This window comes from Muntiacus reevesi, chromosome 3 (genome assembly GCF_963930625.1).
Source record: "Muntiacus reevesi chromosome 3, mMunRee1.1, whole genome shotgun sequence".
Classification (NCBI taxonomy): Eukaryota; Metazoa; Chordata; class Mammalia; order Artiodactyla; family Cervidae; genus Muntiacus; species Muntiacus reevesi.
Window position 1 is genome coordinate 246,047,731 of NC_089251.1, and position 6,000 is coordinate 246,053,730.

The following is a 6,000-nucleotide window of genomic DNA, read 5'->3' on the forward strand; positions in this document are numbered from 1 at the left end:
GGACTCCTGGGACTCTGTTTCCTTCTCTTCTTGCAAAAAAACAGAGATGCCTTGGAGTGTGATAGCAGTATTCATACAGGGGACCCTTGGACCTGTCTGTGAACACTGACACGTAATTGTTGGTTGCAGATTACTTGCTATAACCTCACAGCATATCATGCAGAGTCATGGCTTATGTCATGCCCCTGTGGTTGAGAATATTCTAGAATGTGGGGTAGATGTTGGTGGGAAATGCTTTACATTGTCCGGAACAGGAAAGTAAGGATTAGCTCCAGCCTTCTACCCTGGATGAAAACATCTTAGTAAGAAACTTAGCCCTGGTACAATGAGGACAGGCTGGGACTGATGGGCTCTTTCGTTTTAAAGGAGGAAAAGGGTGAAATGTTGTAGGTGACTGGCTTCCACATAAGTACATTCCCAGGGCTAAGAAAGCAGGAACATGGAAGGGTTACTTGATGAGCTTGAAGCCGAAGTAAATGATTAAAGGCAGTACCTCGAGCTCAAAGGATGAGTGGTCCGTCCTTTGGACTTCCATGGTCCAAGCTCTTGCATTGAGCCTCAGAGAGAAAATGAACTTCAGGATGATTTCAAAAGAGTGGCTACTGCAATGAAGCCAGGGGGCATCTGTTCCACAACTTGTTCTGATTGTGGTCAAGCGATAAGTAACTTTTCTTTCTCTTAAAGATAGGTTTTGCCTTCTCTGGCCCAGCTGTCTGAGTCTGAGAGTGCTATGAGCCAGTGGCTGAGGTCAGGTCTGCAGAGGTGTTAGCAATAGACCCATTTAGGAGGGAAATGTTACAAAGGGATTGATTCCTGGTTAAATCCTGGACAGGTGAGTGAACTGTAAAACAAGTAAGGGCAAGAATATGGGTCTAACACAGTTCAAGGTGGACCACAAAGGGAAAAGCTAACCAGGCGATGGTTGATGACTACACTGGAGTGAAGGAAAAGTATGACTTTCATGGTTGTCAGCAAAGCTTAAATGCCCTGACCCTGGAGCATCTCTTTGACAGGTTGCTTGTGCTGGGGTCATGAAAGTGGGCAGAGACACATCCATATTAGCAGGGGTCAGATTAAATTTCTCACACACTATTGACACACTGTCCTTCTCAAACATCCCCAAGAAATCTCAAACTCTGGGAAGAGAGTATGCTGCTTTCCCTGTCTCAAAGCCTAGCAGGTAAGTATTCAGTTCAACAGTAACCGGCAGATTTAAGTGAATGTCCTGTCAAGATCTTGTTATATGGAGATGGTTCGATCTGGTTTCATTATTTCCTTCCCAATTGGAAATAAAATTTATTGGGATGTTACCAGGCTCTGGGGACACACATACAAATAAGACACTGGCTCTGCCCTTTTACAGGAAGTTTATCCAAAAGAGCAGATGGTTCTGACAAACAGGTAGTTTACATAAATGTGCTCAGGCAGTCATGTCTGACTCTGCAACCCCGTGGACTGTAGCCCACCAGGCTCCTCTGTCATGGGATTTTCCAGGCAGTAATACTGGAGTGGGTTGCCATTTCCTTCTCCATTACATAATTAGCAGAATTAAAAATCTTGTGTCAGGGTATCAGTGGTTGACACATCAGGTCAGTATCTGGTCCCACGTGGGCAGAACTTGCCTCCAGAACCAACCCCATTCCTATAAAGTTGGGAGTAGTCCATTCTCACTCTGGGCTGCCTATGTGAATTCCTAAAGAACATTTAAAAAAAAAAAAACCCAGTGCCGAGAATTCATATCAGATTGACTCCATCAGAAACTCTTTAGTGTGGAATCCAGGCATCTGCTATTTGAGGCTTCCCTGGTGACTCTTAATGGGTAGCTAAGGCTGAGAGCTGCTTCTAAAGCACTGGACGGCTTCAATATTTATGGCAAGGGCTCTGCCCTCTGTGTGGAAATGCCTTATTGCTGTGTGTGAGGTTTCCACTGCACCAGTAACAAGAGCTTGGAAGTTAGAGACGTATTTGCCATACATATTGCCATAGGGTGTGTAAGAGTGAGGCTGCAGTCAGACTGCCAGGGTGTGAATCAGTTTCCCCTCTTAGAATATAACCCCCACCAGTGACTGACATGTCTGTGCCCCAGTTTCTCTATTTGTAAAGTAAGATTGATATTAGTACCAATCTCTTGGGTTCTTAAGAGGAATAAATGAGAGGATCAGAAAATGTTCACTAAATATTTTTATAATTACACTTGTTAAATAGAACCATAAAATGTTAAAATAGGAAGGAAACATGGAAATCTAGTTCTCCTTTGTCATTTCACAGATGAAGAAATATAGTTTAACTGTTTCTGTCTCCTCATCTAGGTTTTTCATACCCCTGGGTTTACCTGCTGTAGCTACAGTCTGCAAGTGCAAGTAACCTTCACTAAAAAATACTGTGAGCCTAACTCTTATATTTAAACTGCTCATCAACATAGGTCATTTTGTACAAGACTGACTTATATCAAATTGTTTCAAGCCCTTAATACAACGACCATAAGCAGACTTAAAGCATGCACACAAAGTCCATATGTAGGTATCTTGAAACTGCTATGTACTGACTCATTGATTTTTTTTTTTTTTCAGAAATGGAAGAGTATAAAAAGGATTCTTTTTTGAATGATTCCTCAGTTCTTTACCCACACGATAGATTCTTTGGTTTCCTGCAGTGGGAAGGCACGTTGTAGTTTTGTTGCTTACATACCTTTACTAATGCTGTGCAGAAGAGGAAGTGCTCATAGGCCCATTCATGCTTGAGTTACATCATGTATATTAGACTAGATTTGTCCATGCAAGAAAAAACTGAAAAACTCCCTTTTCTTCTTTCCACGTGTCACAGTGCATTGACTGAAAGACTCTAAAGTCCATAAAAGGAGAACCTTTCCCTAGAAAGACTGGGGGTCTGTTTTATTCCAAGGTGTCATCAAATTGCTGATGGAACTCAAGTTCTAGGGCGCTTACAGCCATAGCCTCTTTGTTAAGAAGTCTTAAATCAACAAAGTGGTTAAAAGCCATCCTCCTCACACTTTAACATGCCTGAGAATCACCTGCAGACATTAAGCTGCAGGTGCTGCTTCAGAAAGCTTGGAAAAGAGCCTGAGAGTCAACTTTTCTAATGAGCTCCAGACGCTGCAGTCCGCAGATTACACATTGGGTAGCAAGAGTCTGTGGAATCGATCTTCATTCAACGTTCAGGTCACTCCTCTGCCACTTTGTTTACCCCTACTGTTTTAATTTCTGCATCTGTAAAACAGTATATGGAAGGATTATAACCTAGGCTTCTAGAAAGGAGACACCAGTCTACTTACCTTTAACAACTTCCAATCCCTAACATCCTCAAACTTGCATATAAAGAAGAGTCAGGGCACATTTTAGTCTTTGTTATATGTGAGGATGACAGGATAGATAACATTCCTTTTAGGCTACTCTATGGGTCATGCCTTTATGACACCTGCCCTTCTAGAAGCAAAATCCCATTTACAACTGATTGGGGAACAATCTGCCAGTTCTAGTAGCTAACCCACAGAAGCAAGAATATGTTGGTCTGGTTACAGTGACGTCCCTAAATCAGTAACAAAACAAAAAGACTGCAGTAAGAGTCAGCCAAACTCTTTAAGAGTTAAACTTCTGCAATCTGACAATTTCTTTCTTAAGCAGCAACAATTCTTCATTTTCCCTTTGCCTGTTGCCACCGCAAACAACCTGGCCACTCCTGCTGCAAAACAGATGAATAATGCCTACGCCCATTGAGATAGATATCTGTGGATTGACTTGCCAACTTCTATTACACCCTTTAATTAGAAGGGCTGGAAGGCTAGAAATTCTCTTCCAGATTCCCCTGCAGCTAGGGGTTTTGCACATGAACTGGATTCTGTGAATTATGTGCCTTCATTTGAGATCTGCAAGGTGAACTCAGTGAGTGTTTCTACTGGCAAGCATGGTTGTGGAGACCTAAGGTTCAGTGTTGAGGGTCTTCTAGCTTTCTGAGTATTAGAAAGGGTTAACTGGTGGTGGTCTTGTTTCCTGTTTTTGACTATGGATTGTAGCCACAAGTATTTTTCTTCACCTAAATTTCCAGAAACCCCTAGATGAGTCATTGTTCTAGATACTATCCCCAGAGGCCCTGTCTAGAGCCTACTTTAGTCTGTGTTGTATACATGTAATTTCCTGAATTAAATCCCTTCATGCCAGTAATACCTGGAGTGGTTTTTACTTTATGCCCTGAACCCCAACTGATATGGCCACTCACCCAAAGAAAATGGTAAAAGATCTAGGAAATTAAAAGAGAAAAGGCATGGGCTGTAACTGCTTTCTAGCTAATGCTGGATTTAGAATATTTTATTGCTTTAAAGATCAACTTGATTCTCCAAGATATTAAACATATGTCATGTTAGGGTGAATCTTGTTTCTTTTTTCTTTTTAAATTTATTTATTTTAATTGGAGGTTAATTACTTTACAATATTGTAGTGGTTTTTGCCATACATTGACATTAATCAGCCATGGGTGTACATGTGTCCCCCATCCTGAACCCCCCTCCTAACTCCCTCCTCCCCATCTCATCCCTCAGGGTCATCCCAGTGCACCGGCCCTGAGTGCCCTGTCTCATGCATTGAATCTGGACTGGCAATGTATTTCACATATGGTAATACACATGTTTCAATGCTATTCTCTCAAATCAGCCTACCCTTGTCTTCTCCCACAGAGTTCAAGTCTGTTACTTACATCTGTGTCTCTTTTGATGTCTTGCATATAGGGTCATTGTTTCCGTCTTTCTAAATTCCATATGTATGTGTTAATATACTGTATTGGTGTTTTTCTTTCTGACTTACTTCACTCTGTATAATAGGCTCCAGTTTCATCCACCTCATTAGAACTGATTCAAATGTATTCTTTTTAATAGCTGAGTAACATTCCACTGTGTATATGTACCACAGCTTTCTTATCCATTTGTCTGCTGATGAACATCTAGGTTGCATCCATAAAAATATGGAACACTTTATGAATTTGCATGTCATTCTTGTGCAGGCGCCATGCTAATCTTATATCGTTCCAATTTTAGTATATGTGCTCCCGAAATGAGCACTTGTTTCTTTTTTCTAAATCTCTAAAAGAGAGTGGAAATGGGTATGTACATTATCTGACTTAATCAGGAAATGAAGGGAATAAAAACATAAAAATGTGAAGAATCATTATTCTGTGAGAGAATGTCATATTTCATGGACTGTCTTCATTAAATCGTAGTGATTAATAGGAAAACATGCTACCAGTCTATAGAACATGGAAATAATGTGTTGTTTTTACCTCCCAGCATCCCTTTTTTAGGTGAAAGAAACTGCTCTTTCCTTGGGGATCCTTTCTTCTAATTCAGTCCCTGATGTTAGGTGTGTGTATGTACCACCTCTCCACACCTACTCCCGTTTTCCCAGGCTGGAATCATGGCCCCTGCCTGGCAAATCAGGGTCAATCCCCTGGTGTTTTTCTGAAGCAATGAGAGGTGCTCATTACAGAGATTTTCCCCATTGGAAACTAAAGCCTACTGATACTCTGTCCATTTCTGAAATAGGAAAGGAGTCAGCTTTGTGAAGTGTATAAAGTGTCACAAGAAGCCCCAACACCAAGAAGAACAGAGCTGAAACATGGTGAGGAAGAACGAGGAAGAGGAGAGCAGGACACACTGATGTTTTGGGTGTACCACTTGAAAAGTTTTTCAGTGACTTCAGAAAACAATGGTCTTTTACTTAAGGAAGCTTGAACTGGGTTTTCTGTACTTGAGTTGGCAAGAGTCCTGCTTTGAGGCATAGAAGGCACATACCTCAACATAATAAAAGCCATGTATGATAAACCCACAGCAAACATTATCCTCAATGGTGAAAAACTGAAAGCATTTTCCCTAAAGTCAAGAACAAGACAAGGGTGCCCACTCTCACTACTACTAGTCAACATAGTTTTGGAAGTTTTAGCCACAGAAATCAGAGAAGAAAGAAAGGAATCTGGACTGGAAGAAGTAAAACTCTC

At 41.2% G+C, this 6,000-nt stretch overlaps 1 non-coding gene across 1 annotated transcript; it reads right to left on the reverse strand.

The window, feature by feature from the left end:
• Positions 1–4,965: 4,965 nt before the first annotated feature.
• Positions 4,966–5,068, reverse strand: LOC136165700 (U6 spliceosomal RNA). The gene has a single exon (XR_010662702.1). It is a non-coding gene; the product is annotated as a U6 spliceosomal RNA (small nuclear RNA).
• Between the last annotated feature and the right edge of the window lie 932 nt (positions 5,069–6,000).